Here is a 12,311-nt window from a genome sequence, read left to right as displayed (position 1 = left end):
GATTGGCACCGATGCGGAGGAAAAGTTAAATATTAAATTTGAACTTAATCGAACATGGACACAACCAATGGTCACCAAGTCCTGGAACGGGCCGTGTGAGCCCCTTGAGGCACTCATCCAGCGCTGTTTTGGAAAAATCTCTATTTCAATCTATTCCTATATGTTAGTTATTGAAAAACAACAGACAATCACAAAAAAGGGTGGACCTTTTTGTGTTCCTTCAGCCCAGTCACTAAAGGCCCTTGTGACCGGGCCTCTTGTCAAACAACTTGTTACAAAAAGAGCTCGGGTCCTAGACTGAGCCAAAGCTTCATGAGACCACTTCTCCTCGTGTGTGCACGGACGAGTGTCCGACTCTGGAGCCCCGGCTGCTGCTTCCCAGTCTGGTGGTGAATCCTCCATAGTCTGGTGAGTGTAAAAAAAAAAAAAAAAAAAAAAAAAAAAATATATATATATATATATATATATATATATATATATACCCCTTCTCCCCTTCCCATTGAAATTTGCTTATTATATCATTTGCTTATTATATCTGCATTGCCATTTATGTGGGACGAACTTGTTTACCCTTAAAGGCATTGTGTCTGTGGTTTTTCTTTCCCCTTGCCTATTTCCCGTGCAGAAAATCCTAATAGATCTATCTTCACCACTGTGAGTGGGCATAATCTAATCTGCTGAGGGCCTGAATAGAACAAAGAGGCCGAGAAAGGGTGACTTTTCTCTTTTTCTTCTTCAACTGGGACATCTATTTTATCCTGCCCTAAGACATTGGAAGTACCGGTTACTGGGACTTCCTACGACAGGATTTATACCAGTGGCCCAGTTCTCAGTCCGTTGGACTTAGATGGAGAGTAACGCCCTGCCCTGCTTCTCAGGCCTTCAGACTCAGACTTAATCATACCACTGATTTCCTGGTCTTTCAGCTAGCAGATGACGCATTCTAGGATTTCTTAACCTCTATAATTGCGTAAGTGAATTCCCATAATAAATATCCTCTTAAATCTATACATCTATATCACTTATCTATCTATCTGTCTATCCATCCATATATCATATTAGTTCTGTTTCCCTGAAGAATCATTAATATTTTATTTAATATAAGACTCAGTATCTTATGATGGACACTTTCTTATGTCTTATGTATCTTGTCTTATGACGGACCCTTATGATGGACACTTTCCCTAACACCATCCTTCTGCTTCTCCTTCTTTATCTTTCTTTACCACACAGACTGAGAATACAAATACTTTGCAGATCCTGCTGCAACTAAGCATCATGTGACCCAGTTAAAGCCATTTATGATCATTTTTAGGGAAAGCAGCTCTATTCAAATTAAAAGCAAAGGTTTATGAGAATAAGCCTGTTGGTAGTATCCTCTTTTACCTCCTTGGAATATAAATGTAAATGTGGTGACAGAGCAGCTATTTCATGCCCGTACCACAGGAGTCACCTGCTGAAGCTGGTGAAGACAGAGGGAAGGAGACTGCGCTTTCGAATGCAACATGAGCCACTGCACCACCAACGGCCAATATCTAGACTTCTTTTTTCGTAAAACCACAACTCTTTTATATATTTAGAGTATTTAATAAGGACTTATGTTAGCTGGAGTTGAAAACAAAATCTCATGTTATCTCCCCCTCATTGAAAGACTTGGACTTAATTCTCTCAATAAAGCATTTTCTTGGCCGGGTGCGGTGGCTCAAGCCTGTAATCCAGCACTTTGTGAGACCCAGGGGGCGGATGACCCGAAGGTGGGAATTTGAGACCAGCCTGACCAACATTGGAGAAACCCCGTCACTACCAAAAAAAAAAAAAAAATACAAAATTAGTGGGGCGTGGTGGTGGCACATGCCTGTAGTCCCAGCTACTCAGGAGGCTGAGGCAGGAGAATCACTTGAACCCGGGAGGCAGAGGTAGCGGTGAGCCGAGTTCGCACCACTGCACTTCAGCCTGGGCAACAAGAGGAAAACTCCATCTCAAAAAAAAAAAAAAAGGGATTTTCTAACATCAACACTTTCCTACTTACGCCTCTCCATGGCACCTAGAAAACTCCACTTACCACCAATAAACACAGATGCAGCAGTGTATGTTGGAAAGATAATGAGCTTGACTCTGGTTGCCATTGGTTCAATCTTGGTTCCGCTGCTCCTAGTTAAAGCCAGATGCAGCGCTTCTCACGATGCAGATAGGGCTCCCTGCCAGATTGTGTGAGTTGCTGTATTTCTCTGTTGTTCTGTGTCTGTGAAGTCATATGTCATGGAGAGATCAAGGATTTAAATTAGAAAACTCCTGTCCACTGAGCATTCAGTCTGCTCTTCTAATCTTCAGGCAGAAAGTTTTTCCTCCTGCGATTTAGCTCAGAAGCTAGGAGCTTTCGTGTGGGAACACGTTCCTGGGAAAACTATTTTGATAGTGCCCACAGCTGTGGATCTTTGTTTTTTTTCCTATTCAGAGCATTGTACTGGAAATTAGGGATTATTATACCAGAGCTAATAACACTCTACAGCCGCGTGTGAACTGCTAGCCTGTTGGATCTACCTTGCAAATAGTCTACGATTAAGAAATTAAGAAAATACCCATGTGAGTTCAGCTCATCTAAGCTTATGCCAGATGATAGTTTTGAAAAACAGCATTAAATTGTCATGGGCCAATTGTTTCCACAATTTTGTCAAATAATGGTTTTCTATTAGCCTGAGTCAGTAAAAATCACCTCCTTATAAAAAATGTATGTGATTAATAAAAGATGAGCATTTTAAATTTAGTTCCCCTTGCTCTTCCAAATCCTAATTACAATTATTTCTTGTAATCATGCAAAAATTTTATTTTCAACAAAGTAATCAAAAAGTAAACAAACCAATCTTGTTTACCAATAATACCGACAATACTATTTTTTCCCAGTTGTGGTTTGCAAACATTTAATTTAGATAAATTTTGTCCCAGGTTTTACCAATAATTAAATTTGTAAAACAGAATGTTATGCCACCTCCTTATCCCCTGTTTTAAACAGTCTCTGCGTATTACCTATCACTTTTTCCAGAAAATATCATGGTTTCCTCATTGATGAGTTAGGAGGTTTGGATGATGATGGCGAACAGATACCACCCCAGGAACAAAAGCACACATCTTTTGTGTCATCTTTTAAAATTTCTTATTTGTACTAAAAACATAAAGAAAGCCATTAGTATGTATAGAACAAATAGTTTGAGTCTAATAAACTGTCTTCTAAATTATTATTTGATAATTTTTTTAAACATTGCAATTGTTTGGTTAGATGCAATGGTACTGTTTTGTCTTTTGATTGTGATGTTATTCACTTTATACAATTCACCCATTTCAAGTGTACAACTCAGTATTTTCACAGAGCTATACAACCATCACCACAAGCAATTTTCAAACGTTTTCATTAACCCCAAAAGAAATTTTATACATGTTAACAGTCACTCCTCCATCCCAAAGCTCTAGGAAATTTACCTCCTGCATTAGTGCACTTTCACACTGCTGATAAAGACATACCTGAGACTGGGCAGTTTACAAAGGAAAGAGGTTTATTGGACTTACAGTTCCACATGAATGGGGAGGGTTCACAATCATGGCAAAAGGCAAGGAGCAGTAAGTCATGTCTTACATGGATGGCAGCAGGCAAAAAGAGAGTTTGTGCAGGGAAACTCACCCTTATAGAACCATCAGATCTTGTGAGACCCACCCACTATTATGAGAATAGCATAGGAAGGACCTGCCCCCATGATTCAATCACCTCCCACCAGGTCCTTCCCTCAATATGTGGGAATTCAAGATGACATTTGGGTGGGGACACAGTCAAACCATATCACCTCCCAACCCCATAAAGCTCTAGGAAATGACTAATCTACTTTCTGTCTCTACATATTTACCTATTCTGAACATTTCATGTAAAAGGAATGTACGTAAGTTAACTTTTTGTTACTAGCTTCTTTTTTTTTTTTTTTTTTTTTTTTTTGAGACGGAGTCTTGCTCTGTCACCCAGGCTGGAGTGCAGTGGCCGGATCTCAGCTCACTGCAAGCTCCGCCTCCCGGGTTTACGCCATTCTCCTGCCTCAGCCTCCCGAGTAGCTGGGACTACAGGCGCCCACCACCGCGCCCGGCTAGTTTTTTGTATTTTTAGTAGAGACGGGGTTTCACCGTGTTAGCCAGGATGGTCTCGATCTCCTGACCTCGTGATCCGCCCTCCTCGGCCTCCCAAAGTGCTGGGATTACAGGCTTGAGCCACCGCGCCCGGCCGTTACTAGCTTCTTTTAATTGGCATAATATTTTTAAGGTTCATCCATGTTGAATCAAAACTTTATTCCTTTTAATGGTTGAATATTATTCTATTATATGGATAAACTACTTTCAAATTATCCACTTATCATTGACATTTGGGTGGTTTCCATTTGGGGTTATTGTTAGTAATGGTGTCATGAACATTAATGCACAGGTTGTTGTGTGGTTGTCCACGTTTCTCTTGGGTGGAATTGCTTGGAGTGGAATTGCTAAGACATATTGTAACTGTATCCTAAATGTTTTGAGAAATTGCCAAGCTGTTTCCAAGGTGGCTGCACCACCACTTTACATTTCCACCAGTGATAAATGAGTGCTGAAATGTTTCCACTTCCTCACTAAGCACCTGGCATTATTTGTGGACTTCACTTCTTTTCCGTTGATCTCCCTGTCTAATCTTATGCAAGTACTATACTGTCTTGATTACTGTAGCTTTGTAGCAAGCTTTGGAGTCAAGAAGTGTGAGTCCTCTGACTTTGTTTTTTTTTTTTCAGGATTGTTTTTGTCTATTCTGATTCCTTGCATTTCCATATAACATCACGCACTGTGTAAAAGACATGTGGGTCATCAGACTGTGTATACAAAGGTGGTTCCATAACATTACAATGAAACTGAAAAATTCCTATCACCTAGTCACATTGTAGCCCTTGTAAGACATAGTACAATGTGCTACTCACACAGTGTTTGCAGTGACGCTAGTGTAAACAAACCTACTGTGCTGCCAGTCATATAAAAGTATACAGCACAGCATAGTGCAGGAATGTCCTATGCCTTCATGTTCACCCACCACTCACTCACTGACTCACCCAGAGCAACCTCCTGTCCTGCAAGCTTCATTCATGCTTTCATTCATGCTAAGTGGCCTAGACATTCATTCATGCTAAGTGGCCTAGACCTAGACATTTAAAAAATCTTTTATGCCATATTTTTACTGAACATTTTCTATATTTAGATACACAAATAATTACCACCATGTTCCAATTGCTACAGTATTCAATACTGTTACTATTCAATAGTAACATGCTATACAGGTTTGTGGCCTGCAAGCTAAAGGATATCCTATATAGGATATACTATATAGCCTAGGTGTGTAGTGGGTTCTGCCATCCAGGTTTGTGTAAGTACACTCTATAATGTTCACACAATAACAAATTGCCTACGGGAGCATTTGTCAGAACATATCTACTTCTTTAAGTGATGCATGATTGTACATATAGGCATTAGCTTGTTAATTTCTGCAGCGAAATCACCTGGGTTTTGATAGCAATTGTCTTCAGTCTGCAGATCAATCTAGGAAGTATTGCCATCTTACAATATCAAGTATTTTGATCCATGAGCATGGGATATCTTTGTATTGATTTGTCTTCTATAGTTTCCTTTTTTCTATTTTTATATGTATTAGAATTTGAAAAAGTAAAGTTTGAATTTGAAAAGGTAAAAATTGCTATTATAAATTATAGAAAAAAGATTAATCACATATGTGTCATACAGTGACTTCTTGATGCTCATCTGTAAACCCAAAAAATGTATATATCTGATTTTAGAAAATAGTATTTAGATCACTTTCAGGGTTTTGTAATAAAAGAAAATTATTTTTTAACATTCCAAAATAAACACTTTATCAGAAAAGGTAGATTTGACTTGGGGTACTGAGTCGTTTTACATCTGCAAAGGTAACTTCATTTTTCATACAAGTGGCTGCTCTTGTGCCCATGTTGGGGGTGTAGGGATGGATGCTGCCCAGGGTACCAGTGGGCTGACTTTGTTACTGGCCGACACAGGTGCCCTGTGCTATTGCCTCGGCTCTCCAGCTCTGAGGACTTCCTTCTCCTTTCCAAAGGAGTTAGTGGAACTAGCCACAGTTGGTTACTAAAAAGCAGAACTAGATCTATAAATAGCCATCCTTCTGCATGAAAATGTTAGTACTCAGGTAAGAACAAAACAAAATGACAAATCAGACATTTTAAACAAAGGATATCTTCATGTTATTAATAAAAATGTTGGGAGGGACTGGATGAGGAGGATGAGAAAATAACAAGTGGTAGAATTAATATTTATCAAATGCTTACAATAAGCCACGCACCGTGCTTAGGCTCTCATAGACATTTTAATTAATTATCTTATCAATCTTATTGGGGTTTCATTATTTACTCCATTTAATCATCTCAATAACATATCTTTTAAGTAGATTTATTGGAATGTAATTCATATACAATAAGAATTCATACTCTTAGTGTGCAATTCAATGGCTACTAGTGTATTCAGAGTTGTGCATCCATCACTGCTGAGCAAGTGGCACCTGCTGCCTATATTACCAGGAGCAGAAGTCCAAGCCTTCCTGCCCACTGCGTCTTGGTATCAGAGTCACCAAGGAAAATACAAGTCAGCCAAGCACTGAGTAGACTGTCTTATTCACATAGAAAAGACAGAACAAGATCACCTTCATTGGTGGTCGTTGGCCTTCTACCACCAGAGATTCCCTCCCAGCAGCCGGGGCAGGGCAATCAGCCTGCAGGCACCCCTCTGGTGTTGCTCCAGAACCCCAACACCTCCTTTCAAAGGCAGACATAGTAGTGGGGCTGGTTAGGTGCCAGGTGATCTGATGCAGAATCAAGAAATCCACATTGAATCTGAAACTGGGAAAGATTTTCCTGCACAAAGTGTTAAGTCCAGCTTTTGGTACTGGATTTAAGAAATCATTGCCCAATCCAAAGTCAGGCAGATTTATATCTGATTTTCTTCTAAAGGTTTTATAATTTTGGATCTTACAAGCAGGTCTTTGATCTATTTTGAATTAATTTTTGTACCTGTATGAAGGAGCAGTCCTACTTTTTTTTTGCAATGGGACTAGTATCCCAGGGCCATTTACAGAAAACATTATGTTTTTTTCCACTGAATGGTGTTGAGACCCTTGTTGAAAGTCAATTGATCATAAACTTGAGGATTTATTTCTGGATTTTTAACTTCTGTTCCTTTGATCCAAACAGTGATTCCTATACCAATATCACACTCCCACTTTTTAAAAAATAATTTCTTTGTAGTAAGTATTGAAATTGAGGATTGTAAATCTTCTAACATTGTTCATTCTTATCAAGATGTTTTGGCTACTATGAGTTTCTTAAATTTCCACATGAATTTTACAGTCAGCCTATCAGTTAGCAAAGAGAAGTCAGCTAGAATTTTGACAGTAATTGTGTTTTGCCTTTAGATTAATTTGAGAGGTATTATCATGTTAATGTTGTTATTAAGCCTTTCAGTTGCATAGAATCTTTTTCCCATTTTAGATTTTTAAATTTCTTTCACCAATGTTTTTAATTTTCAGAGTATAAGTTTATACTTTTTAAAATTTATTCATGATTCATTCTTTTTACTGCTACTGTAAATAGAAAATTTTTTCTTAATTTTATTCTCAGATTGCTCATTGCCACAATCTAGAAATACAACTGATATTTTTGTTTTGTTTTGTTTGTTTGTTTGTGACAGAGTCTTGCTCTGTCATCCAGGCTGGAGTGCAGTGGCACAATGTCGGCTCCTGCAATGTCCACCTCCCAGGTTCAAGTGATTCTCCCTCCTCGGCCTCCTGAGTAGCTGGGACTACAGTTACGTGGCACCATGCCGGGCTAATTTTTTGTATTTTTAGTAGAGACGGGGTTTCACCATGTTGGCCAGGCTGGTCTCAAACTCCTGGCCTCAAGTGATCTGCCTGCCTCAGCCTCCCAAAGTGCTGGGATTACAGGCATGAGCCACCGCACCCGACCACTTTAAGGAGAGTTTTAAAATTTATAACTCAATCTACTTAATGAATGTGCACATGTTTGGAAAACTGTTCTCCTCCTCCCTGACCGGTCCTTTCTTCTCAAATTCTGTCTTTTGGTGAATTGCCTTTCTCTCTGTGCCTACTCATTGCCTTTTTACAGGGTAAAGTATAAAGAATATTGTTCTTCAGGGTTCTTTTAGCCCTGACAGAGTCGATTCTCATAACACACCAATGGGCCCCCGAGTAAACTGGCTGTGTAGCTTGTCGTGTCCCAAACTTACCATTATGTGAAAAGAGCAATTTTCTTGTTCTTTAAGGCAGTTTGATTTCAAGATTCTATAATTTCTACCTATTTTGTATTTGAAATAACCCTAAACATATAAAAGTGGGTATTATTATATTTTCTCATTTGTAGAAAATAAAGGTAAGTGACTTGCAAAATACCACAAAGTCTGAAAGTAGCAGAACTGGGAACTGAATTTAGTTCTACAGATGAAATCAGAAAGGACGTGCTTATGTAAAATGATTGACCATAGTGGAGTCAAACATGGATTATATGCTGACAGAATTATCAGGAAAAAACAAACCAACAAACAGCAACATAATGCTCAGATTCCTCCATGACAACAGCTGCCTGGAGTTCAGCCCTGCATGCATCCAGAAGAAGCATGATCTCTGTAGTCCAACATATTCACTGTTTGTGCACGCTAATCCCATTGTCCTTCCTTATCTTGCATTGATCCTACTGGCATTTGAGTTTACCCCAATTGTGAGCTGTTTCATGGCAGCACCTTATGTTTTTATCCCTCACAGCGGGGTTTCCAAACTTAGCTACCCTACAGCGGCTTTCCATTATTCTAGGTGTGGAGATGGCCAGCAAGCCAGACAAGACCAGGCCAAAGCCAAGGCTTGACCAATTCCACCAATAGAAAACATAAAAAGCTGCTTTTTCTTTTCTTTCTTTTTTTTTTTTTTAATTATACTTTAAGTTCTAGGGTACATGTGCACAACGTGCAGGTTTGATACATAGGTGTACATGTGCCATGTTGGTTTCCTGCACCCATTAACTCATCATTTACATGAGGTGTTTCTCCTAAAGCTATCCCTCTCCCAGCCCCCCACTCCCTGACAGGCCCCGGTGTGTGATGTTCCCTGCCCTTTGTCCAAGTGTTCTTATTGTTCAGTTCCCACCTATGAGTGAGAACATGTGGTGTTTGGTTTTCTGTCCTTGTGATAGTTTGCTGAGAATGGTGGTTTCCAACTTCATCCATGGCCCTGCAAAGGACGTGAACTCATCCTTTTTTATGGCTGCATAGTATTCCATGGTGTATACATACCACATTTTCTTCATCCAGTCTATCACTGATGGACATTTGGATTGGTTCCAAGTCTTTGCTATTGTGAATAGTGCCACAACATGCACATGTATGTTTATAATAAGCTGCTTTTAAATGCAGACAGTTGATTGCACCCTCAGTTCCTTGTTCCAAACACCAAAAAGGCAACACTAATAGGAGCCAATGCAGCTAAGTGGTTTTGTAGTCTGCTGCTCCATTCCAAAGGAGGAAAGGCAAAATGCCTCATGCCACATCAGAATACAGGAGCTCAAGCTTCATGGTAGCCTTCCAGGATAGAGAGGGAGGAGAGCAAGGGAGAGTCTCAGAGCAGCTCCACAGGCCTCCCCTCCTCTCATGTTCGAAAGCATCCCAAGCGGTTCTTCCCAGACTTAGATCCGGTGTGGTTCACGCTTTGCCTGGGTGGCCATTGTAGATACACACGATGGCAGAGTTCCTCTACAGGGGGCCTGTTTGCAAACATGGTCTACATTTTGTGAATGTGAAACTGTAATAGAGAAAGTCAGAATTTTTCTTTTGTTTTTCATTCTAATAGAAAATTCAAAGAATATATAATTTTATATATAATATAAAATTAATGGTTGTCTATCACTTCTATGAACTAACATTTTTCCATACAATTATCTTATGGTAAAAATATTAATATTTAGGTAGTAATATACAGCTTTTCTATTGATATATAATCATTTTTAGCTTTGCTTTTCTGAAAACCCATTGTACTAATGATGCAAAGCTTTTGTTTCTTCAGAGTTGAATTTGAATGATGCAAGATTTTTCAAGGGTCAAAAGTAACCATTTTTCCCCTTAATATATTAATTTATGAAAACAGAGAACAAAGAACATTGATGCGCAGTTTAGAGCCATTCGTGTAAGCTGTCAGTTATTGAGCCCTACCCAATCTTATTCCCTTCTGCACTGTAATTTGGAGCCTTTGATTTCAGTTCACTGTAGGTCCTGTGCCTCGCCACTAATCCCCACTGCCTAGAGGTGCTCAGAATTTAAACTACAATATTTGCATAGAAGAGCAACCCAAGTTTCCCTTTGGTAACAAATAGAAATTTGATTTGTCTCCTGGGAATCACCACAGGAGGTGGAGCAGTGAGGGCCACTCACAAGAACGTGTTTTTACAAGTTTTCACCTCATTTGAAAACAGTTCCTTTTTAATTCTCACAAGATCGCATTTCCCTTCCATGTAAAATCCTTCTAAATTTCAGACCATTTTACTTAAATCAGGGTTTTTCAACCTGAGCATTAGTGACACTGAGCTGGATCATTCTTTTGTGTGTGTGCTGTCCTGTGAAGTGCTGAGGTCTGTCAGCATCCCTGGTCTTCACCCACTCACTGCCAGGAGCAAGTCCTTCCCAAGTCCCTGAATGCTTCTAACCAAAAATGTCTTCATATTTCCAAATTTTCCCAAGAAGAAACTTACCCCCATTTGAGAGCCACTGGGTCAGATGATTAGTGACACACCATACTCCTGATTTGGTTTTGTTAAGTAACAGAAGATACAGATTTGGGTTGCAGAGAGAGACAATTTTAAAGATATCGCAAAGCTTAGGGACAGAAAATGAGCAATCCTCATTTTCTAAAAAAATTAAAGCAACAAGCCCCTTTGGCTTAGCAATTGGATTATCAAAGAAAAGCTGTCAAGGTTTTTATGGAAATAAGTAGTATTATTACTGAATTGTAAAAAAAGAAAAGGAAAATAAAAGCTATTGACATTACTTCCTCAAATTGGGTAGTCCAAAGGTGAAGTGAAAAGGTGGAAATATAATTACGGTAAATGGATTCATATACTTTAAATTTGGAAACAGAGGTTTGAGGCCATGTTTTTCAAACACAAAAAGGGTAAGAATTAGAAGTGAATATATTTCCAATAACATAGAACTGGAAAGACTTCAAAGAGGCTGGACTTTTCTTTTTCTCTTACCACTGTATAATTTTGTGATGGGTAGTCCAGAGATAGTTCAGAGAAACTTAATTGCCATCATTTTTCTAAGGCTCATTCTACCATTGAGCTTCCGTCATTTTCATCACCGACTGTCATCCTTACATTGTCTTTTTACTGCAAGTGGCTTCTGTAACACCTGCCATTACATCAACATCCCCAGGAATGGGGAAACTAGAAAGGATTAAAGGCAACTGAGTCACCATCTTTTTTATTATTATTATTATTGTTATACTTTAAGTTCTAGGGTACATGTGCACAATGTGCAGGTTTGTTACATATGTGTGCGTGTGCCATGTTGGTGTGCTGCACCCATGAACTCATCATTTACATTAGGTATACCTCCTAATGCTATCCCTCCCCCCTCCCCTCTCCCAACAATAGGCCCCAGTGTGTGATGTTCCCCTTCCTGTCTCCAAGTGATCTCATTGTTCAATTCCCACCTATGAGTGAGAACATGCAGTGTTTGGTTTTCTGTTCCTGCGATAGTTTGCTGAGAATGATGGTTTCCAGCTGCATTCATGTCCCCCAAAATGACATGAATTCATCCTTTTTTATGGCTGCATAGTATTCCATGGTGTATATGTGCCACATTTTCTTAATCCAGTCTAAACAATCCCATCAAAAAGTGGGCAAAGGATATGAACAGACACTTCTCAAAAGAAGACATTCATACAGCCAACAGACACATGAAAAAATGCTCATCATCACTCACCATCAGAGAAATGCAAATCAAAACCACAATGAGATACCATCTCACACCAGTTAGAATGGCAATCATTAAAAAATCAGGAAACAACAGGTGCTGGAGAGTATGTGGAGAAATAGGAACACTTTTACACTGTTGGTGAGTCACCATCTTTTTAAAGAGCTTCTCTTTAAAATAATAATATTTATTTTTATAAAATAATAATCTTTATTTTTACCCAGGCTCATGGTTACCTCAACACG

The sequence above is a fragment of the Macaca mulatta genome, chromosome 11, assembly GCF_049350105.2.
Source record: "Macaca mulatta isolate MMU2019108-1 chromosome 11, T2T-MMU8v2.0, whole genome shotgun sequence".
Lineage (NCBI taxonomy): Eukaryota > Metazoa > Chordata > Mammalia > Primates > Cercopithecidae > Macaca > Macaca mulatta.
This window is presented reverse-complemented; position numbering follows the sequence as displayed.